Genomic DNA, 24401 nt, shown 5'->3' with positions numbered 1-24401 from the left:
GTAAACTTCCAACTTCAACTGTATGTTGTAGTGTTAAAGCAAGTCTGTTGCAATTCTACACATTTGCCATGGGGCAGAGAGGAAAATGAGCTGTTTTCATTTCTTTCAATTCTACACATTTTGCCATAGAGTGGAGAGGGTTTGCAGTTTTTAATACGATATCTGAGTAAAATCGATCATGATAACAAGTTTAGATAGCTGGCCACTAAACCAACTTGGCAATCTAAAAAATGTTAGATGACATGGCTAATTGACTGACTGATATCAGTGACTGACATAAAAAGAGAATAACGGCTGATGCACAAGCAAATTTTGTATTATACTATTCTCACTCGAAACAGTAAGTTGAGACCCTGACCTGAGTTCCAAACAACAACAAAAAATATAGTGGCAAGAAAAAGTATGTGAACCCTTTGGAATTACCTGGATTTCTGCAAGAATTGGTCATCAAATTTGATCTGATTTTCATCTAAGTCACAACAATAGACAAACATAGTGTGCTTAAACTAATAACACACAAATTATTGTATTCACTATAGACCAAAAAAAATACATTTTAAACATTCACAGTGTAGATTGTAAAAAGTATGTGAACCCCGAGGCTAATGACTTCTCCAAAAGCTAATTGGAATCAGGAGTCAGCTAACCTGGAGTGCAATCAATGAGACGAGATTGGATATATTGGAGCTGCCTTGCCATATAAAAAACACTAACAAAATTTGAGTTTGCTATTCACAAGAAGCATTGCCTGATTGTGAACCATGCCTCGAACGAAAGAGATCTCAGAAGACCTAAGATTAAGAATTGTTGACTTTTGTAATCCTTTCCAGCTTTTATGTATCTCTAAAAGCCTTGATGTTCATCAGTCTACAGTAAGACAAATTGTCTATAACTGGAGAAAGTTCAGCACTGTTGCTACTCTCCCTAGGAGTGGCCGTCCTGCGAAGATGACTGCAAGAGTACAGTGCAAGAATGCTCAATGAGGTTAAGAAGAATCCTAGAGTGTCAGCTAAAGACTTACGGAAATCTCTGGAACAAGCTAACATCTCCGTTGATGAGTCTATGATACGTAAAACACCAAACAAGAATGGTGTTCATGGGAGGACACTATGGAAGAAGCCACTGCTGTCCAAAAAAAACATTGCTGCACGTCTGAAGTTTGCAAAAGTGCACCTGGATGTTCCACAGCACTACTCGCAAAATATTCTGTGGACAGATGAAACTAACAGTTGAGTTGTTTGGAATAAGTTTGGAACACTGTGTGTGGAGAGAAAAAGGGAGCATCATGGTTTGTGGCTGCTTTGCTGCCTCAGGGTCTGGACATCTTGCAATCATCAACGTAAAAATGAATTCCCAAGTTAATCAAGATATTTTGCAGGAGAATGTTAATCTGTCTGCCAATTGCAGCTCAACAGAAGTTAGATGATGCAACAGGACAGCAAGATAGGAAATCAACAACAGAATGGCTTGAACAGAAGAAAATACACATTCTGGAGTGGCCCAGTCAGAGTTCTGACCTCAACCCGATTGAGATGCTGTGGCATGACCTCAAGAGAGTAGTTCACGTAAGGCATCCCAAGAATAATGCTGAACTGAAACAGGTTTGTAAAGAGGAATGGTCCAAAATTCCTCCTGACCATTGTGCAGGTCTGATCAGCAACTACAGAAAACGTTTGGTTGAGGTTATTGCTTCCAAAAGAGGGTCAACCATTTATTAAATCCAATGGTTCACATACTTTTCCCACCCTGCACTGTGAATGTTTACACGGTGTGTTCAATAAAGACATGGAAACGTATAATTGTTATTCGTCTAAGCAGACTGTGTTTGTCTATTGTTGTGACCTGGATGAAGATCAGATCCAATTTTTTTTTTTGACCAATTTATGCAGAAATCCAGGTATTTCCAAAGGGTTCACATACTTTTTCTTGCTACTGTGTATATATAAGCCTATATAGTTTTTTTTGGGGGGGGTAGAAATTGATCCAAGGGCCTTCTCGTGGGCCACCAATCCAAGGGCATTCTCGCGGGCCACCAGTTGCCCATCCCTGGCCTACATCAAGCTGATTGAGATGTGGCTGCTAGGAAAAAATTGAGCTATGGATGAGGCCTAACATCCACGATCAGTAGCGGTACGTGGGTAAAATCACTGGGGAAGCCAAGCCAGTAAAGCCACATTACAACACGCTGTCATATTTACCTTGTTTGCTCTGTAACCCAATCGTTCATATGCCACCATGATATAGGCCTTCAATAAGGCCCTGACAACAAAAAGACGACAGTCACACAGTAGTGGAATAAATTCAACTATACATTTGCTTCATCACAAAGCCGGAGAGCAACATCTGTCCAATGAAGTCAACAAAGCAAATATTGCACGTAACAAGCAGTTACATGACCTGCAGCATAGTGAAGCAAGTTTATGTTTTCGTCATTTTACAAAAAAAACGAGCTACTGATTTAGAACCACGTAGTTACGGCAAATCAGCACAAATACAACAGGAGCACTACCTCCGCTATTCCAGGACCATTTGAACTTAAACATTATCAAATCAACAATGCTATATATGCTTAGTTTAATACACTGAAAACAAGCATAAAGATACAAAAAAAATGTAATTCAATCAATGTAGCTTAATATCATGTGGCTATCCATGGTACTGATTGGTGTGTGGTGTGTGTGTGTGTGTGTGTGTGTGTGTCTGCGCACAAGCAAGCAAGTAAAAAAACTAAAGTTTAGTTGAACCTAGCTAAAAATGCTTGCTAGCCTAAAAAAAAAAGGAACCAGCTAAATTAGCTAGTGTCGTGACTTGACTTTTAATATCAATCTGAAGACGGTTATTTATCTAATCAGCCTAAATATCTTTAATTGTTACCCGAGTTTAAATTAATCATGTCACAATTAACTAATTAGGATCTGGGGCACCACGAGATCAGTTCTTTAAAGTTACCATCTCTCGTATTAAACTCTGAAGTTCTTTACCTATCACATTTATAAACAGTTAACTTATTACTCATAACCTCGTATCATATCATCATTCTGAACGGTCGTAACCTCTTTGCATCTGCAAAAATCTGAGCCTTACTTATGATTCAGTACTACACAAATTGGTTTAATTATTTATTTACTAGCTAACTAAATGGTAACACTGGATAAACACACACTTAATACATTAAAAACAGGTTCCTAGCGGTGTCACGTTCTGACCTTAGTTCCTTAATTTTGTCTTTGTGTTAGTTTGGTCAGGGCGTGAGATGGGGTGGGTAGTATATGTTCTTTTTTCTATGTTGTATTTCTGTGTTTGGCCTGGTATGGTTCTCAATCAGAGGCAGCTGTCGATCGTTGTCTCTGATTGAGAATCATACTTCGGTAGCCTGTTTTCCCCATTTTAGTTGTGGGTGATTATTTTCTGTTTCGTGTTTTTCGTCACCTTACAGGACTGTTCGTTTGTCGTTTTTTCTTTTCTTTCAGTGTTCAGTTGTTTTATTAAAAATATGAACACTTACCACGCTGCGCTTTGGTCCTCCTCTCTTTCTCTAGACGACAACCGTTACAAGTGGACTGACAACAATACGGCTGCTTGTTACAAAAGACACGGAGAGAGAGGGACAGACACTTAATGTTGGTACATTTTAGATACTACTCTCACTTATAGCACTCCTATGCTTTACACACCAACCACCACCTGCTTGGAAGAAATCATGAATGTATTTACGTGAAAATGCCTTGGTTTGCTGTGTATCTCTCTGAACCGGGCCGCCTTGGAAAGGGGTTGGGCATTTTCGTGGCACGCTTGTAAGGCTGTGATTGTCCAAAAGGGGTCCCCACCTGTCTTCTACTGTTCTCCTCTGCAGTCGTCCGGTATCCGGTGACTTGTCGTGTAGTCCTGAACAGAACTACAGAGTTGATTTTCCTTCCATTTGCGCCTGAAGCTTCTTTGAAGATATGCTAGCCAGCTGTGTTGATGGTTCCCAGTGGGGTGATGAGAATACAATGGGTTGAAAAGAGTAGTAGAATGGTCCCACTTAAATTCACTTTTGAAGATACTTTACTTAGGACAGCTAATCAGCCGTACCAGTGATTGTCCGGTAGGTGACTTTATCATCTCTACCTCGTGTTGAGATTGAGTTCAAACTACTTTAAAAGTGAGCTGCAGCTCTATGTCTCTCTGGTCTGATAGGTTCATTCTTAACTCATCATTTTATGCAGTTTGTTCAAAAGGGCAGTTCCGTCTGGCTGACACGCTATCTGACCTCACTCACGGGCATGACTTGTCACTGTGCAAAGTTATGTAAAACTATTATCTCTTATGGCTCCAAAATTCATGTCCCTCTCTTAACAAAAACACTCATCATTTTTCATATTTCATGCACAACACATAGGATGGACACTTCACACAAAGAGTGGGTATATACTACCTAAGTTACAGTATTTCCTTTAGAACATTTTTAATGACATCACAAAAGAACCAAAATGTCATTAGTGTTCTTTGGATCGCCTCTGACCATTCCCCACATCCTAAGTTAGAAATATTGTGCTAGTATTTGCTTTAGAACGTGTTAGAGTTACGTGTTAGAGTTTCGGCAGGGGAAGTCTTCTTAAAACAAATCAAATCAAATCCAATTTTATTTGTCACATACACATGGTTAGCAGATGTTAATGCGAGTGTAGCGAAATGCTTGTGCTTCTAGTTCCGACAATGCAGTAATAACCAACAAGTAATCTAACTAACAATTCCAAAACTACTGTCTTATACACAGTGTAAGGGGATAAAGAATATGTACATAAGGATATATGAATGAGTGATGGTACAGAGCAGCATAGGCAAGATACAGTAGATGGTATCGAGTACAGTATATACATATGAGATGAGTATGTAAACAAAGTGGCATAGTTAAAGTGGCTAGTGATACATGTATTACATAAGGATGCAGTCGATGATATAGAGTACAGTATATACGTATGCATATGAGATGAATAATGTAGGGTAAGTAACATTATATAAGGTAGCATTGTTTAAAGTGGCTAGTGATATATTTACATCATTTCCCATCAATTCCCATTATTAAAGTGGCTGGAGTTGAGTCAGTGTCAGTGTCAGTGGGTTGGCAGCAGCCACTCAATGTTAGTGGTGGCTGTTTAACAGTCTGATGGCCTTGAGATAGAAGCTGTTTTTCAGTCTCTCGGTCCCAGCTTTGATGCACCTGTACTGACCCCGCCTTCTGGATGATAGCGGGGTGAACAGGCAGTGGCTCGGGTGGTTGATGTCCTTGATGATCTTTATGGCCTTCCTGTAACATCGGGTGGTGTAGGTGTCCTGGAGGGCAGGTAGTTTGCCCCCGGTGATGCGTTGTGCAGACCTCACTACCCTCTGGAGAGCCTTACGGTTGAGGGCGGAGCAGTTGCCGTACCAGGCGGTGATACAGCCCGCCAGGATGCTCTCGATTGTGCATCTGTAGAAGTTTGTGAGTGCTTCGAATTTCTTCAGCCTCCTGAGGTTCAAGAGGCGCTACTGCGCCTTCTTCACGACGCTGTCTGTGTGAGTGGACCAATTCAGTTTGTCTGTGATGTGTATGCCGAGGAACTTAAAACTTGCTACCCTCTCCACTACTGTTCCATCGATGTGGATAGGGGGTGTTCCCTCTGCTGTTTCCTGAAGTCCACAATCATCTCCTTAGTTTTGTTGACGTTGAGTGTGAGGTTATTTTCCTGACACCACACTCCGAGGGCCCTCACCTCCTCCCTGTAGGCCGTCTCGTCGTTGTTGGTAATCAAGCCTACCACTTGTGTCGTACGCAAACTTGATGATTGAGTTGGAGGCGTGCGTGGCCACGCAGTCGTGGGTGAACAGTGAGTACAGGAGAGGGCTCAGAACGCACCCTTGTGGGGCCCCAGAGTTGAGGATCAGCGGGGAGGAGATGTTGTTGCCTACCCTCACCACCTGGGGGCGGCCCGTCAGGAAGTCCAGTACCCAGTTGCACAGGGCGGGGTCGAGACCCAGGGTCTCGAGCTTGATGACGAGCTTGGAGGGTACTATGGTGTTGAATGCCGAGCTGTAGTCGATGAACAGCATTCTCACATAGGTATTCCTCTTGTCCAGATGGGTTAGGGCAGTGTGCAGTGTGGTTGAGATTGCATCGTCTGTGGACCTATTTGGGCGGTAAGCAAATTGGAGTGGGTCTAGGGTGTCAGGTAGGGTGGAGGTGATATGGTCCTTGACTAGTCTCTCAAAGCACTTTATGATGACGGAAGTAAGTGCTACGGGGCGGTAGTCGTTTAGCTCAGTTACCTTAGCTTTACATTTACATTTAAGTCATTTAGCAGACGCTCTTATCCAGAGCGACTTACAAATTGGTGCGTTCACCTTAAGACATCTAGTGGAACAGCCACTTTACAATAGTGCATCTAAATCTTTCAAGGGGGTGAGAAGGATTACTTTATCCTATCCTAGGTATTCCTGAAAGAGGTGGGGTTTCAGGTGTCTCCGGAAGGTGGTGATTGACTCCGCTGTCCTGGCGTCGTGATGGAGTTTGTTCCACCATTGGGGGGCCAGAGCAGCCAACAGTTTTGACTGGGCTGCGCGGGAACTGTACTTCCTCAGTGGTAGGGCGGCGAGCAGGCCAGAGGTGGATGAACGCAGTGCCCTTGTTTGGGTGTAGGGCCTGATCAGAGCCTGGAGGTACTGAGGTGCCGTTCCCCTCACAGCTCCGTAGGCAAGCACCATGGTCTTGCTTTCTTGGGAACAGGAACAATGGTGGCCCTCTTGAAGCATGTGGGAACAGCAGACTGGTATAGGGATTGATTGAATATGTCCGTAAACACACCGGCCAGCTGGTCTGCGCATGCTCTGAGGGCGCGGCTGGGGATGCCGTCTGGGCCTGCAGCCTTGCGAGGGTTAACACGTTTAAATGTCTTACTCACCTCAGCTGCAGTGAAGGAGAGACCGTATGTTTTCGTTGCAGGCCGTGTCAGTGGCACTGTATTGTCCTCAAAGCGGGCAAAAAAGTTATTTAGTCTGCCTGGGAGCAAGACATCCTGGTCCGTGACTGGGCTGGATTTCTTCTTGTAGTCCGTGATTGACTGTAGACCCTGCCACATGCCTCTTGTGTCTGAGCCGTTGAATTGAGATTCTACTTTGTCTCTGTACTGACGCTTAGCTTGTTTGATAGCCTTGCGGAGGGAATAGTTGCACTGTTTGTATTCGGTCATGTTACCAGACACCTTTCCCTGATTAAAAGCAGTGGTTTGCGCTTTCAGTTTCACGCGAATGCTGCCATCAATCCACAGTTTCTGGTTAGGGAATGTTTTAATCGTTGCTATGGGAACGACATCTTCAACGCACGTTCTAATGAACTCGCACACCGAATCAGCGTATTCGTCAATATTGTTATCTGACGCAATACGAAACATATCCCAGTCCACGTGATGGAAGCAGTCTTGGAGTGTGGAGTCAGCTTGGTCGGACCAGCGTTGGAGCCTCTTGTTTTAGTTTCTGTCTGTAGGCAGGGATCAACAAAATGGAGTTGATCCCTGCCTACAGGGGCACATTCCTCTGGTGAACATTGGAAAGGGAGATGCTGAATGTTCTGTCTTTGATTTACAACAGGGTGTGAGGTGTTAACCCCCACCAGTTCCCTCCTCCCCCCTCTACAGTTATTTATTGCAAAGCTGATCTGACCTATTTGGATCCTCACAGGACAGTCATGACACTAGTTAACGTGAGCCTACTAGGCTACGTCTAGGCTATGTCTAGGCTACATCTAGGCTTCATCTAGGCTAACGTTACATACAGTGCCTTGCGAAAGTATTTGGCCCCCTTGAACTTTGCGACCTTTTGCCACATTTCAGGCTTCAAACATAAAGATATAAAACTGTATTTTTTTGTGAAGAATCAACAACAAGTGGGACACAATCATGAAGTGGAACAACATTTATTGGATATTTCAAACTTTTTTAACAAATCAAAAACTGAAAAATTGGGCGTGCAATATTATTCAGCCCCTTTACTTTCAGTGCAGCAAACTCTCTCCAGAAGTTCAGTGAGGATCTCTGAATGATCCAATGTTGACCTAAATGACTAATTATGATAAATACAATCCACCTGTGTGTAATCAAGTCTCCGTATAAATGCACCTGCACTGTGATAGTCTCAGAGGTCCGTTAAAAGCGCAGAGAGCATCATGAAGAACAAGGAACACACCAGGCAGGTCCGAGATACTGTTGTGAAGAAGTTTAAAGCCGGATTTGGATACAAAAAGATTTCCCAAGCTTTAAACATCCCAAGGAGCACTGTGCAAGCGATAATATTGAAATGGAAGGAGTATCAGACCACTGCAAATCTACCAAGACCTGGCCGTCCCTCTAAACTTTCAGCTCATACAAGGAGAAGACTGATCAGAGATACAGCCAAGAGGCCCATGATCACTCTGGATGAACTGCAGAGATCTACAGCTGAGGTGGGAGACTCTGTCCATAGGACAACAATCAGTCGTATTTTGCACAAATCTGGCCTTTATGGAAGAGTGGCAAGAAGAAAGCCATTTCTTAAAGATATCCATAAAAAAGTGTTGTTTAAAGTTTGCCACAAGCCACCTGGGAGACACACCAAACATGTGGAAGAAGGTGCTCTGGTCAGATGAAACCAAAATTGAACTTTTTGGCAACAATGCAAAACGTTATGTTTGGCGTAAAAGCAACACAGCTCATCACCCTGAACATACCATCCCCACTGTCAAATATGGTGGTGGCAGCATCATGGTTTGGGCCTGCTTTTCTTCAGCAGGGCCAGGGAAGATGGTTAAAATTGATGGGAAGATGGATGGAGCCAAATACAGGACCATTCTGGAAGAAAACCTGATGGAGTCTGCAAAAGACCTGAGACTGGGACGGAGATTTGTCTTCCAACAAGACAATGATCCAAAACATAAAGCAAAATCTACAATGGAATGGTTCAAAAATAAACATATCCAGGTGTTAGAATGGCCAAGTCTAAGTCCAGACCTGAATCCAATCGAGAATCTGTGGAAAGAACTGAAAACTGCTGTTCACAAATGCTCTCCATCCAACCTCAATGAGCTCGAGCTGTTTTGCAAGGAGGAATGGGAAAAAATGTCAGTCTCTCGATATGCAAAACTGATAGAGACATACCCCAAGCGACTTACAGCTGTAATCGCAGCAAAAGGTGGCGCTACAAAGTATTAACTTAAGGGGGCTGAATAATTTTGCACGCCCAATTTTTCAGTTTTTGATTTGTTAAAAAAGTTTGAAATATCCAATAAATGTTGTTCCACTTCATGATTGTGTCCCACTTGTTGTTGATTCTTCACAAAAAAATACAGTTTTATATCTTTATGTTTGAAGCCTGAAATGTGGCAAAAGGTCGCAAAGTTCAAGGGGGCCAAATACTTTCGCAAGGCACTGTATTTAAGTGATAATGCCCGAGAAGCCGGTGTTTGGAGGATATATTGGCACGGGTGTGGTTAGGGCCAAGAAGAGGTCAAGGGCCGGCAAACCGTGCCAATATATCCTCCAAACACCGGAATTGAGGGCATTACCACTTTTATACATCGGGTTACCAACATATTCAAATACTGATTGACCTATTTTCATTAAACACGTTAATTTGATTCATTTACTTGTGCTATTTCATCCTACAAAATATAGTCCCAACACAAATCTAGTGTTGCTTCCTAACCCGGCTGGTTGTTCGGTCAATCGGTTCGGTTGCCAGAGACGCGACCCAGTCGTTGTCTTTTTCTTCTGTATCTACGGTGCAGTCGTTCATTATAAATGTTCCATTGCCATATTGGCTGACAACGTTCTTAACCCTTTCTTGCTAGCTAGCCCAACTACAGCTAACTTAGTCACTTCAAACAGTGCAGCCAGAAGAACAACAATGTAGCTTCATTTGCATTTGTTTAAGCTGTTATCTAGTGACATTTATTTAGATACATCCATAACAATGATAATAATAATGATGCAAGATTTCACCTGGCATAGAAAATGTACTCTCTCGTCGGGACACTGTTGTTCAAGAGCTAGCCATCAACACAGATACCTGTTTTCTATTGATAGTGTATACGAAGAACTATCGGTCAAAAGTTTTAGAACACCTACTCATTCAAGAGTTTTTCTTTATTTTTACTATTTTCCACATTGTAGAATAATAGTGAAGACATCAAAACTATGAAATAACATATATTGAATCATGTAGTTACCAAAAAAGCTTTGCACAATCTTGGCATTCTCTCAACCAGCTTCATGAGGTAGTCACCTGGAATGCATTTCAATTAACAGGTGTGCCTTCTTAAAAGTTAATTTGTGGAATTTATTTTCTTAATGTGAGGGGTGAGGGGTATACAGGGGTTATACAGAAGATAGCCCTATTTGCTAAAAGACCAAGTCCATATTATGACAAGAACAGCTCAAATAAGCAAAGAGAAATGACAGTCCATCATTACTTTAAGTCCTGAAGGTCAGTCAATACGGAACATTTCAAGAACTTTGAAAGTTTCTTCAAGTGCTGTCGCAAAAACCATCAAGTGCTATGATGAAACTGGCTCTCATGAGGATCACCACAGGATAGGAAGATCCAGAGTTACCTCTGCTGCATAGGAACATTTCATTAGAGTTACCAGCCTCAGAAATTGCAACCCAAATAAATGCTTCACAGAGTTCAAGTAACAGACACATCTCAACATCAACTGTTCAGAGGAGACTGTGTGAATCAGGCCTTCATGGTCGAATTGCTGCAAAGAAACCACTACTAAAGGACACCAATAATAAGAAGAGTCTTGCTTGGGCCAAGAAACATAAGCAATGGATTTTTGGTTCCAACCGCCATGTCTTTGTGATACACAGTGTGGGTGAACGGATGATCTCCGCATGTGTATTTCCCACCACAAAGCGTGGAGGAGGAGGTGTTATGGTGTGGAGGTGCTTTGCTGGTGACACTGTCAGTGATGTATTTAGAATTCAAAGCACACTTAACCACCATGGCTTGGACTTAGTGGGAAAAACCATCAAGGTAGACGAAATCCGGAAGGGTAGCCTTCCAGAGAGACATCAGAGACTGTAACGTTCTTTGTTTCACGGAAACATGGCTCACTCGAGACACGCTATCGGAGTCGGTACAGCCAGCTGGTTTCTTCACGCATCGCGCCGACAGAAACAAGCATCTTTCTGTAAAGAAGAAGGGCGGGGGTGTATGCCTTATGATTAACGAGACGTGGTGTGATCATAACAACATACAGGAACTCAAGTCCTTCTGTTCACATGACATAGAATTCCTCACAATCAAATGTCGACCGCATTATCTACCTAGAGAATCCTCTTTGATTATAATCACAGTCGCATATAACCCCCCTCCCCCAAGCAGACACATCGATGGCCCTAAACGAACTTCATTTGACTCTATGTAAACTGGAAACCACATATCCTGAGGCTGCATTTATTGTAGCTGGGGATTTAAACAAGGTAAATCTGAAAACAAGGCTCCCTAAATTCTATCAGCATTTCGATTGCGCTACCAGGGCTGGCAAAACCCTAGTTTTGTTACTCTAACTTCCGCGACGCATATAAGGCCCTCCCCCACCCTCCTTTCGGAAAAGCTGACCACGACTCCATTTTGTTGCTTACAGCCTATAAGACAGAAACTAAAACAGGAAGCTCCCGTGCTCAGGTCTGTTCAACGCTGGTCCGACCAAATCGGATTCCACGCTTCAAGATTGCTTCGGTCACGTGGACTGGGATATGTTCTGCATTGCGGCGAAAAACAATATTGATGAATACGCTGATTTGGTGAGAGGGTTTATTAGCAGGTGCATCGGCGATGTCGTACCCACAGCGTCTATTAAAACTATCCCAAACCAGAAACCATGGATTGATGGCAGCATTCACGCGAAACTGAAAGCACGAAACACTGCTTTTAATCAGGGCAAGGTGACCGGAAACATGACCGAATACAAACAGTGTAGCTATTCCCTCCGCAAGGCAATCAAACAAGCTAAGCGTCAGTATAGAGACAAAGTAGAGTCGCAATTTCACGGCTCAGACACAAGAGGTATGTGGCAGGGTCTACAGTCAATCACGGACTATAAAAGGAAAACCAGCCCCGTCGCGGACCAGGATGTCTTGCTCCCAGACAGACTAAATAACTTTTTCTTTGAGGACAATACAGTGCCACTGACACGGCCCGCTACCAAAACCTGTGGACTCTCCTTCACTGCAGCCGACGTGAGAAAAACATTTAAAGGTGTCAACACTCGCAAGGCTGCAGACCCAGACGGCATCCCCAGCCACGTCCTCAGAGCATGCGCAGACCAGCTGGCTGGTGTGTTTATGGACATTTTCAATCAATCCTTATCCCAGTCTGCTGTCCCCACATGCTTCAAGAGGGCCACCATTGTTCCTGTTCCCAAGAAAGCTAAGGTAACTGAGCTAAATGACTACCACTCACTTCCGTCATCATGAAGTGCTTTGAGAGACTAGTTAAGGACCGTATCACCTCCACCCTACCTGACACCCTAGACCCACTCCAATTTGCTTACCGCCTCAATAGGTTCACAGACGATGCAATCGCAATCACACTGCACACTGCCCTAACCCATCTGGACAAGAGGAATACCTAGGTGAGAATGCTGTTCATCGACTACAGCTCAGCATTTAACACCCTCCAAACTCGTCATCAACCTCGAGACCCTGGGTCTCGACCCGCCCTGTGCAACTGGGTCCTGGACTTCCTGACGGGCCGCCCCCAGGTGTTGAGGGTAGGTAACAACATCTCCACCCCACTGATCCTCAACACTGGGGCCCCCCACGACTGCGTGGCCATGCACACCTCCAACTCAATCATCAAGTTTGCAGACGACCCTACAGGGGTAGGCTTGATTAACAACAACGACGAGACGGCCTACAGGGAGGAGGTGAGGGCCCTCGGAGTGTGGCGTCAGGAAAATAACCTCACACTCAACGTCAACAAAACAAAGGAGATGATCGTGGAATTCAGGAAACAGCAGAGAATGTACCCCCCTATCCACATCGACGGGACAGTAGTGGAGAGGGTAGTAAGTTTTAAGTTCCTCGTCGTACACATCTCGGACAAACTGAATTGGTCCACCCACACAGAGAGCATGGTGAAGAAGGCGCAGCAGCGCCTCTTGAACCTCAGGAGGCTGAAGAAATTTGGCTTGTCACCAAAAACACTCTTTTACAGATGTACAATCGAGAGCATCCTGTCGGGGTGTATCACCGCCTGGTACAGCAACTGCTCTGCACATAACCGTAAGGCTCTCCAGAGGGTAGTGAGGTCTGCACAATGCATCACCGGGGGAAAACTACCTGCCCTCCAGGACACCTACACCACCCGATGTCACAGGAAGGTTCATCAAGGACAACAACCACCCAAGCCACTGCCTGTTCACCCTGCTATCCTCCAGAAGTCGAGGTCAGTACAGGTGCATCAAAGCACAGACCGAGAGACTGGAAAACAGCTTCTATCTCAAGGTCATCAGACTGTTAAACAGCCATCACTAACATTGAGTGGCTGCTGCCAACATACTGACTCTACTCCAGCCACTTTTATAATGGTGTAATAAATGTATCACTAAAACAAATTAAACTAGGACAAGAACTTATAGCTGACTTTTTCCAACAAAACATAGGTACAGCAGATCCATTTATTATATGAGACACTTTTAAATGTGCTTCTAAGAGGCCACGAAAATCTATACTCATATTTAAAACAAAATCAATTTAGGTCAATTGAGTTCATAATAGAGGGACTAACAGTACAGATAGATAGCAATTAAAACTGTACCATAGAGGCACAGAATAAGCAAGAGGAAAAACAAAAAGAAATGGAGGAACTTATTCAAGAAAGATCAGGTGTAATATATTGTAAAAAAATAAAGTGAATTGGATGGAATATGGGGGATAATGCACCAAATTATTTTTGAACCGTCAACATAGAAATGCTAGTCACCCATCATTCACCAAACTACCTTTTGAAAGAGGAAGCAAAGTACTTTCAGCATATGTTTTCGTTTCAGTCTTCTCCATCTCCACTAAACCATAGTTAATTGTACAGATGTTTTTTCTATGAATAATTAACAGCTGTACAGAAAGACTCATGTGGAGGCCAAATTACAGAGGAGGAACTTCTTGATGAAATTAAAGCCTTTTAAATACGGGAAAACTCCAGGGCTGGATGGCATACCAGTTAAGGTACATCAAACCTTTTTGGATATACTCATAGGACCATTATTAGCATGTTTTAACCACTCCTAAAAAAAAAGTGTCATACTCAACAAAAAGGTCTGATTTCACAATTACTGAAACAATATATAGATCCAGTCCATTCAATAAATTGGAGGCCCCTTACACTTCGGTGTTGTGATGCAAAAATTCTAGCAAAAATACCAAGCGCATAAAATTCAAAACGCATTGTCGGATATTATTCAGCCTAATCAGATTTTTTTTACATGGACGATACATTGGAAATAATATAAGAGAAGTACTGGGAACAGTAGAACACTATGAAAAATCTGGGATACCAGGTCTGGTATTCATAACTGACTGAAAAGGCTGGAGTGAAGGTTCACCTTCCAACAGGACAACGACCCTGTACCAAGACAACGCAGGAGAGACTTCAGGACAAGTCTCTGAATGTCCTTGAGTGGCCCAGGCAGAGCCCAGACTTTAACCCAATCGAACATCTCTGGAGAGACCTGAAAATGCTGTGCAGCAACGCTCTCCATCCAACCTGACAGAGCTTGAGAGAATCTGCAGGGAAGAATGGGAGAAACTCTCCAAAACCAGATGTGCCACGCTTGTAGCGTCATACCCAAGACGACTCTAGGCTGTAATCGCTGCCAAAGGTGCTTCGACAAAGTACTGAGTAAAGGGTCTGAATACTTATGTAAATGTAATTGCCGGCTGTCCTGCCTTGACTTCCCTTTTGCCTGCCCCTTGTACTATAATGAACTCTGAGACTCGTACTATCCGCCTCCTGTGTCTGCATCTGGGTCTTTGCCCGAGCCTTGATAATTATAGCATTTCTCCTTTGCCAAACTAATCCATTCACCTGACAGGTATGGCATATCAAGAAGCAGATTAAAAATCATGATCATCACACCGGTGCACCTTGTGCTGGGGAAAAGAAAAGGGCACTCTAAAATCTGCAGTTTTGTTACACAACACAAGGCAACAGACGTTTCAAGTTTTGAGTGAGCTTGCAATTGGAATGCTGACTGCAGGAATGTCCACCAGAGCTGTGGCCAGAGAATTTAATGTTCATTTCTCTACCATAAGCCTGCCTCCAACTTTGTTTTAAAGAATTTGACAGTACGTCCAACCGGCCTCACAACCGCAGACCACATGTAACCACCCCAGCCCAGGACCTCCACATCTGGCTTCTTCACCTAAGGATCGTCTGAGACCAGCCACCCGGGCAGCTGATGAAACTGAGGAGTATTTCTATTTGTAATAAAGCCCTTTTGTGGGGAAAAACTCATTCGGATTGACTGATGACTGATTTCCTTATATGAACTTCAACTCAGTAAAATCTTTGTAATTGTTGCATATTGCATTTATATTTTTATTCAGTATCCTGCGACCAAAAAAAAGCTACATATAGACAGTACCAAAACAAATGATCTAATGAGTCTGTCTCTTCGTGACCTAAATCTGCAAGGGTGGGATTGTTGTATCCCCTATACAGTGCAATAGGAAAGTATTCAGACCTCTTGACTTTTTCCACATTTTGTTACATTACAGCCTTATTCTAAAATGGATTAAAATGTGTTTTTTTCCCTCATCAATTTACACACAGTACCCCATAATGACAAAGCAAATACAGGTTTCTAAAATGTTTTGCTAAATTATATAAAGTATATATATCACATTTACGTAAGTATTCAGACCCTTTACTCATTACTTTGTTGAAGCACCTTTGGCAGCGATTACAGCCTCGAGTCTTCTTGGGTATGACGCCACAACTTGACACACCTGTATGCCAAGGTGTGCCAAGTCTGAGGTCCTGAGAGCTCTGGAGCAGGTTTTCATCAAGGATCTTTCTGTGCTTTGCTCCGTTCATCTTTTCCTCCATCCTGACTAGTCTCCCAGTCCATGCGTGGAAAAACATCCGCACAGCATGATGCTGCCACCACCATGCTTCACTGTAGGGATGGTGCCAGGTTTCCTCCAGACGTGACGCTTGGCATTTAGGCCAAAGAGTTCAATCTTGGTTTCATCAGTGCAGAGAATCATGTTTCTCATGGTCTGAGAGTACTGTAGGTTCCTTTTGTCAATCTCCAAGCAGGCTGTCATGTGCCTTTTACTGAGGAGTGGATTCCGCCTGGCCACTCTACCATAAAGGCCTGATTGGTGGAGTGCTGAACTCTGGAGCTCCCTGACCAAGGCCCTTCTCCACCGATTGCTCAGTTTGGCCGGACGGCCAGCTCTAGGAAGAGTCTTGGTGGTTCCAAACTTCTTACATTTAAGAATGATGGAGGCCACTGTTTTCTTGGGGACCTTCAATGGTGCAGACATTTTTTGGTACCCTTCCCCAGATCTGTGCCTCGAGACAATCCTGTCTCGGAGCTCTACGGACAATTCCTTCCACCTCGTGGCTTGGTTTTTGCTCTGACATGTACTGTCAACTGTGGGACCTTATATAGACAAGTGTGTGCCTTTCCAAATCATGTCCAATCAACCGCATTTACCACAGGTGGACTCCAATCAAGTTATAGAAACATCTCAAGGATGATGTTGGAAACAGAATGCACCTGAGCTAAATTTCGCGTCTCATAGCAAACGGTCTGAATACTTATGTAAATAATGTATTTCTGTTTTCTATGTTTTATAAATTTGAAACAAATTCTATAAACCTGTTTTTGCTTTTCATTATGGAGTATTGTGTGTACATTTTTTTATTTAATCACTTTTTGAATAAGGCGGTAATGTAACAAAATGTGGACAAAGTCAAGTGGTCTGACTACTTTCCGAAGGCACTGTAATGGAGAACACAACTTTATTCTCATAATGAATTCATGAAGGGAAAAAAAGGAATAAATGAACCCCTTTTTATAATGCACCATAAGCGGACATATAACGCCTTAGTTATGAGACCGGTATAATGCATGGGGTAAGCACAGGGAGCGATTATTTTAAGAAAAAGTTCAAAATAGTGTATGTCCCAAATCGCACCCTATTTCCCATTTGCTCTGGTCAAAAGGAGTGCACTATAAAGGGAATAGGGTGCCATTTTGGACACACTCACATGATGGCCATCTCACCTGACATGTGTCAACCCCCCAGTCTCAGAGCCAGCACAGATCATACCATTCCTGATGTAACTGTTGTACCAGTCTATCCGATTACAAGTATTTCTCTCAATCAGCTTCTCCTCAACTTCCTGCAGTATGCCCATCGGCTTTTCTAAAGAGAGACCAGACACACATGCTGGATTCATCTACTGCTAACTTCAACACCCAGCACTGTTGTGCCCTTGAGCAAGGCTCTTATAGTCTGGTCCCAGATCTGTTTGTGCTATCATGTCAACTCCTTGTCATGATGGCACAAACAGTTTGGTACCCAGGCTAAGGCTCTTAACCCCTAAACTGCTCTCCACCAAGGGGCACTGAACTGTGGCTGATCCTGTGGTTCTCTCAAATGGGTGTCTTTGTGTTATACGGGGGGTTGAGAGCAGTGCAGGAGACCAGCTTCCGATGTAACAGTTTGATTAATAAAGATAATATTGCACTGCATTGTAATTTCCTAATAGATCCCACACAAACCTTTGAAATAAGTGCTGCCCCAGCTACTGACAAAACACAGGTTGAGGTTTAAATTGAATTCCTCCATCTCGTCTTCCACTGTACAGACAGGCTGGACAAAGTCAGTGTACTCCAGTGGAGAGCAGAGACGGAGAAGAGGTAGGTCACTGGAGAAGCTGGGGTGGTGAAACTCATGAGTTCGGACCTCTGTAACATAGCGCTGTTAGCACATTGAGTTTTGTCAACATGCGTAGACTGGACATCCTATGGGGTCTAGGTGCAGCAGAAAAGAGAGTTGGGGTGAACAACAAAAATGACTGTATTTAGCAGAAAAGTGACAGCAGATTTTTCACATTGAGCAATGACTAGGAAAAATGGCAGCATGTGTGTGTTGGTAACTAATGTCATTTCAAAGTGTTATAGGATTGTCTTATTTGGCCTAAACAATTAACAAAATAGTCATCTGAAAGGTGTAGCCAAGCCTGCATGTATCAGTGGCACTGTCAATTACCTATCTCAAGTAATTATACCTGACTTTTTTGGATTTATCTGCTTTACAGTAATTCCTTTAGCCTATACCAATATATATGTGTGCTCTTGCCAACTACATTGCTGTCGTTGTCCAGCCAAACACATGGCGTGACAAGGAGTTGGCATGATAGCGCAATCAGACTGGCATTCAGGCTAGGATTTATCTAATAAAAATATATACTAAATATAGGCTGCCTATTCTTGCAGGCCTGTAAATGACTCACGGAACGACTGTGAAGCAGTGAGCACCCAGAGGTTGTTGAGGATCGTCCCGCCACAGAGGTGCCACGACTTCACCTGCACGCTGGCCTGCCAAGGCCAAGCACCCCAGGTGCATCACGCCCTCCAACAATACGTGACCCTCCTGGAGCGTCTGCCAACGGCCGCTGTCAGCATGCGATCATTAACAACACCGAATATTGGACGTTTAGAATGTACATTTATGTTTCAGTTCAAGTTTTTATTTATATTAGAAATGTGGAAGATCTCCCATGTGTCAGTTAAATAGAATCAGCGTTCGCGTCATCGCCTCGGAATGTATTGGCAACTTTGAGACACATTCAGGCCACGTTCAAGCATCATTTAGCGCCGGCTCCAAGTGCAAACCCTAGCCTACTCGTTGCGAACAAGTCTACGACTTACTTCCCGGTGCTGAAACTTCAGACAACAATACACTTATATACAGGGTACATATAAAGATTCCAAATGCCCTAAAGTCCATTATTTGAGTGAGGAAATGTAGGCTAGATGGACTAAACTGACAGGTGGATCCAATCGGGGGTTCATTCATTGATTCCTTCATTGATTGTTTCAAAGTGTCGACATTGTGACGTAATACCACGTTTGGTCACTCTTCAATTAGTACTGCAGGCAGAGGTCACTTGAGTCAATAACCTACTAGGCTTGTAAACAAACGGGGATAATGTTGATACCCTTGAACAATGTTATAGGTTTATCCTACCATAGCCTACAATCTAATTTCTGATTTTGCATCTCCTTATTTGCAACGAATTTTAGGCCCAATTTCAAGTTTCTCATGTAATCATTTTAGTAAAATATTCCTGTAGGTCTATAGCAACAACTCATTACTTTGCCCACCATGTACCATGTAAGCCGCGTATCATCCATCAGAAATCTTACAAGACTGTAAAAAGTGGTCCACACCATGTTCAGCTGATATGGCTTGGCTCATTCAGTTGCCGTGCCTATGTTGAACGTCTTATAGGCTCGTCTTTTTTTTTTAACGATTTCACATCTCGTGGAGGTATTTGAGCAAATGTTAGATAACAATTCACCTGTTTATCATAGGCCTATTTTTAAGCGAAGATGAATGGTGGTAGTGGTCACTGATTTCTTCAGTGAAAGGCACTTGGCGACACTCCCTTACATTTCTGCTGAGAGTCATCAATTATGCAGCCAGGGTAGCTGCAAGTACTGAGAGGGAAGATAGCAGCAACAATATGGCGACAACCGCAGTTTCTCCCGAATCTTTTCGACATCTGCAGTCCAACAAAGCCTTTCTGGGTTCCTTGTAACGCTTATAAAGTAGGTGAATTCTTAGCTTTTTCTAAAACGGTTGCATGTTTTGACGAATCGGTTGGTTATAGTCTGTCAATAGCCTTGTAAAAATGTCGCAGAGCCGCTCTCTGACCAGCATTTTTTTGTTGCTTGAATAGGCTGCCTGCCAGAGCCTAAACCAGATTCCCGTTATATTTAAGCGTAATCGATATATTGCTAATTTCCTTCACAGAGCTAGCCATAATATTGTTCAGATAAATAGGAAAAATTACGAGGTGACGATGTCCCCGATTTTGACTGCTTAAAAAACTAAACGATTACATTTTTTTTTTTTAAATCTAAATGTATGATTATCAAACGAAAATGAATGATTTCGTGCTTAAATTTGTATTTATTTTCGTGATAGTTATGCCACGCAGCAAATATGGGCCAATGTATGGCGATTAGAACCAGTAGCCTAATGTAATAGCCTAATTCTCTCCTCCACCATGCATTTAAAAAAAAATCATCCATCTATTCTAGCCTATTATAACATGTAGGGGGGGGGGGGGGGTGTTGGTACCAAAGCCTTTCAAACGGTGCCGCTATCCTTCACACCTCTTTTTCATCCACCTTTCATCTAAAAATATATATAATCAAAGCAATAATCTTATTACCATTGTAATTTCGTTGCATACACATACCCTGGTATCGACCTGGTGGTCGACATGGCTTTACGGGTGTGGTAGCCTACATACTGTATCTCCTTCCTTCAAGGAGCCTATTTTAGGACTAGGCAGTCCTAAAACGCTCCGAATATCCTAGAAACACTGAATTATTGGAGAAAATGATGGAGAACAATGTTTTTTTCTGGAGTCTATGATGTTAATGGCGACAAGGTAGGACTATGTGTTCGAGATGGGACTTTTGCTCCGTGGAAAAACCTGAGCATAACATAGAAACCACCCACTGCAGCATTTCGCAGTGTTTCCTAGGCTCTGATGGGCCGCACTTTTGGGTAGGCTGCTGCTAAACGTGTGCATCGCAATATCTCTACACGATGCTTATCATGCCTTATTATGTAAAGCCTACAAACCGACTTTGTAATTCGATTGGCAACGATAGAATGATCGATATTAATGTTTATACATCAGAACAAACACACCATTCAGCAATAGCTCGCCTATTGCGCCTGTGAAAATGAGATTAGATAACAACGATACAGTGGCCTAGTGTGCATGTCTTTGCCAGGGAGATTGGTGTCATTGAGTTTATAATATAGTAAACAATAGTATAAACTGAAATTGATAGGGCCATCGACTACCAGGAATAATGGCAGGTGGTGCAACAACCCACAGAGACCTGCCTGCTTCTTTACAGAATATAGATTGCCATCATACCATGACGCCGAATGTGTAGCCTAGGGTATGTTTGGAAAATGAAAGGGGTGGTCATTATGTAAGGGCTTTTTAGGTAGCCTAATGACATTTGGCCACCGGTTTACCTGTGAGACACGGTCGTTAACGGGAAAAGCTGCATGGTGCTCTCTGCCTGAAATGGTTACTTAAAACATGCTGGTGCACCGCTACTGGATGAAACAAAATGACTGAAAAACGGTTCATTTCGTATGTCCCATTGGGTCCAAGTAAGAATAGAATGAGGGATGGTTGCTATCACATTATGCTGATGCATAGCCTTATTTTACACCAGCCAGTGTGTAACATTTAAATCGGTAAGTAAACGCTGTAGCCTAAACAACCATCATGTGCTTTTTGATCTTGCTTGATGAGTTAAGTGTTTGTTTTATCAACGTGACATATTCATTATCGGATTATACCACACCTGCAGCCCATATCCTTGTTAGTAAGCCATTGCCCTGTAGCCTATGTCTATAGGCTCATGGCCTGCATGCATCCCAAAATCTTGTTGTCTTGTTTGTCCTGTCATCTATATCCCTTTTGAGTGTAAAGCAATAACATAAAAACGAGTGACGAAGTTGATATCGCATTAAAACGGCTATTTTGTAACCTGGTATTTCAGCCGCTAGTCCCTTTCCTTGCTCGATCTTGTGGTGCTGAAATGGACAGCGCCCGTGAGAAGCGTGAGATGAGGGATTGGAATGCAGTTTTCCTTCTCTTATCTCCGATTTTCGGCTGCAGTATGAGATTTTAGCATTTTCTAAGTGTTTCATGAGCTGTAAAGTCAGTTATGTTGTCAATCCCTGTAGTTAGTTATATTGTGTGAATGCAAACAACACAATTATACAATCTCTACAGTGGACGAGCATTCAGCATGAGAACAAACCCTGACATTTTTGTCGTTTGTTGAATCGAATCTTTCAATTTGAAATCGTGAGATTTATACAACGTTATTCATTGCAATATGTTAGCAGGAAGTTTCAATATTTACAGGTTTCTAAATGATGAATGATAGGCCCATTTTGGATGTAGGCCTGGGCCTCATCCTCCTTCGACCTTCTGGGTCTGATGAGAGATCTGATTCAGAGGTTAGATATAAACCTATACAGAATGTGTAGGCTATAGACTGTACCATTTGTAAAATGTGCGATTTGTTCTGATATGTGTTTAACATACCTGTAATCTGGACAGCATTATTTTTCTATATGGACAGAAGTACCCACCTAGAGACACTTTGAAATTGTCTTTTGACAGATGTGATGCCCCGACATGATTCTGTACTAATGTCATGTACAGTACAGTATCCTATTATGTGAGGTATGATGTGGGAAATAGATCTACTGAATTGCAACTGAATTGGGGCTGTTTTGATACTTTCTTAAGGAAATTCAAAGCAAAGGTATAGTTATACTGTTTTGGGAACCCGTAAGCAAGCTACTGTAAGACAGTGCCAATGTAAGTGAAAGTTCCGGTATTTTATTAGTGGGATTAAACTGTGTAGTGACAGTGTGTCAGAGTTTTGCTCTGATTAGGCTCTCTCTCTCTCTGTGTGTGTGCGTGCGTGCGTGCGTGCGTGTGTGTGTGTAGGCTCTCAATGTGTGCTCTCAGGAAAGGGAGGGACTGCTGCTGCTGGCTCATTCATCCCCCTGACCGCTGTCTTAGTATCTTCATCCTTTTCTCTTAAGAGTCACGTGTCCCAAATGGTACCCTATTCTTTGCACTACTTTTGACCAGATTCCTATTAGCACTGGACTACTTTTGACCAGATTCCATTAAGCGCTGGACTACTTTTGACCAGATTCCTATAGGCACTGGACTACTTTCGACCAGATTCCTATAAGCACGGGACTACTTTTGACCAGATTCCATTAAGGGCTGGACTACTTTTGACTAGATTCCTGTAAGCACTGGACTACTTTTGACCAGATTCCATTAAGCGCTGGACTACTTTTGACTAGATTCCTGTAAGCACTGGACTACTTTTGACCAGATTCCTATAACAATGGACTACTTTTGACCAGATTCCTGTAAGCACTGGACCACTTTTGACCAGATTCCTAAAGGCACTGGACTACTTTTGACCAGATTCCTAAAGGCACTGAACTACTTTTGACCAGATTCCTATAACACTGGATTACTTTTGACCAGATTCCTATAACACTGGACTACTTTTGACCAGATTCTTATAGGCACTGGACTACTTTTGAAAAGAGCCCTATGGGTACTAGTCAAAAGTAGGGCACTATGTAAAGGGAATAGGGTGAAATTTTGGCTGCAGGCAAAACTACAAATACAGTATAGCCCTAAAAGCATGATGTCATCCCATGATCATGTAGCATCTCATGTAGCCATCTCATGTAGCATCTCATGTAGAATCTCATGCAGCATCTCATGTAGCCATCTCATGTAGCATCTTTAGCTCTGTCAAGTAAGTGTCTATATTGTCAAACTAGGAAACATGACCCTAAGAATGCACTTATGAGGCAAAACATTGTAAAACATTTTTTAACCTTTAATCAAACCGGGAAAGACCCAAAAGGTAAGAAACCTCTTTTACGAGGGGAAGCCTGTGAATGATAGGCTATGCACTGTGCTGCTGTTGTAAAACAGATTCTGTTGTACTATAGTGTGTCTGTGTATTCTCTGAATCAGCAGGAAATACAGGTCAGTGGAAGGTATTTCCTTACAGTTACACATCCCATTAGTCTGTTGTGGTCTGCTGGGTCTGTTGCCAGATGGGTCTCTTATTTCCTGTATTGGCACAGAGATTCATGACATGACACATTTCTATACTACTACTATACTATTACCATAATATTATTGCGTTTTCTACATTGGGCCAAGCATGGTTAGCATGGATTGTGACAGTGAGAAACTTAAAAATGTCATACAATGAAATTGCAAGTATTCTAATTCTATGCTTGCTATATGTAGACAATTCTAGTGTTTTATACTGGGTTGGTAGTCAGGATGAAGCTCCTCCTCCAAGACGCTACCCATCAAATCCTTTCATCATCATAATAATAGCCTTTGAATATTCATAATCCTTTCAGTAAGTTGACACATCTCTGATTTCAACACGCCTGAATCAACCACACCTTTTAAAATGATGCAATTAGTATCTTCAATTGATAATGAGCACAAATAATATATCAATCTGAGTAAAACGCTATTGAGTAGTT

General features: G+C 42.6%; 1 protein-coding gene and 1 pseudogene across 1 annotated transcript in view; one reads left to right on the top strand and one right to left on the bottom strand.

The window, feature by feature from the left end:
• Positions 1 to 16992: 16992 nt before the first annotated feature.
• On the bottom strand, positions 16993 to 18744 carry LOC135563099 (serine protease hepsin-like; annotated as a pseudogene).
• A 994-nt stretch (positions 18745 to 19738) lies between these two features.
• Positions 19739 to 24401, top strand: part of LOC115102663 (sodium channel protein type 8 subunit alpha-like) — a 90523-nt gene continuing 85860 nt past the window's right edge. The window contains exon 1 of the mRNA XM_065005528.1: positions 19739 to 19849. The gene's annotated coding sequence lies outside the window, so the exon portion shown is untranslated. The remainder of the gene's footprint in view (positions 19850 to 24401) is intronic.

Source organism: Oncorhynchus nerka, linkage group LG20 (genome assembly GCF_034236695.1).
Source record: "Oncorhynchus nerka isolate Pitt River linkage group LG20, Oner_Uvic_2.0, whole genome shotgun sequence".
Classification (NCBI taxonomy): Eukaryota; Metazoa; Chordata; class Actinopteri; order Salmoniformes; family Salmonidae; genus Oncorhynchus; species Oncorhynchus nerka.
The sequence above is the reverse complement of the archived record's forward strand: the minus strand, read 5'-3'. Positions and strand labels throughout refer to the sequence as shown.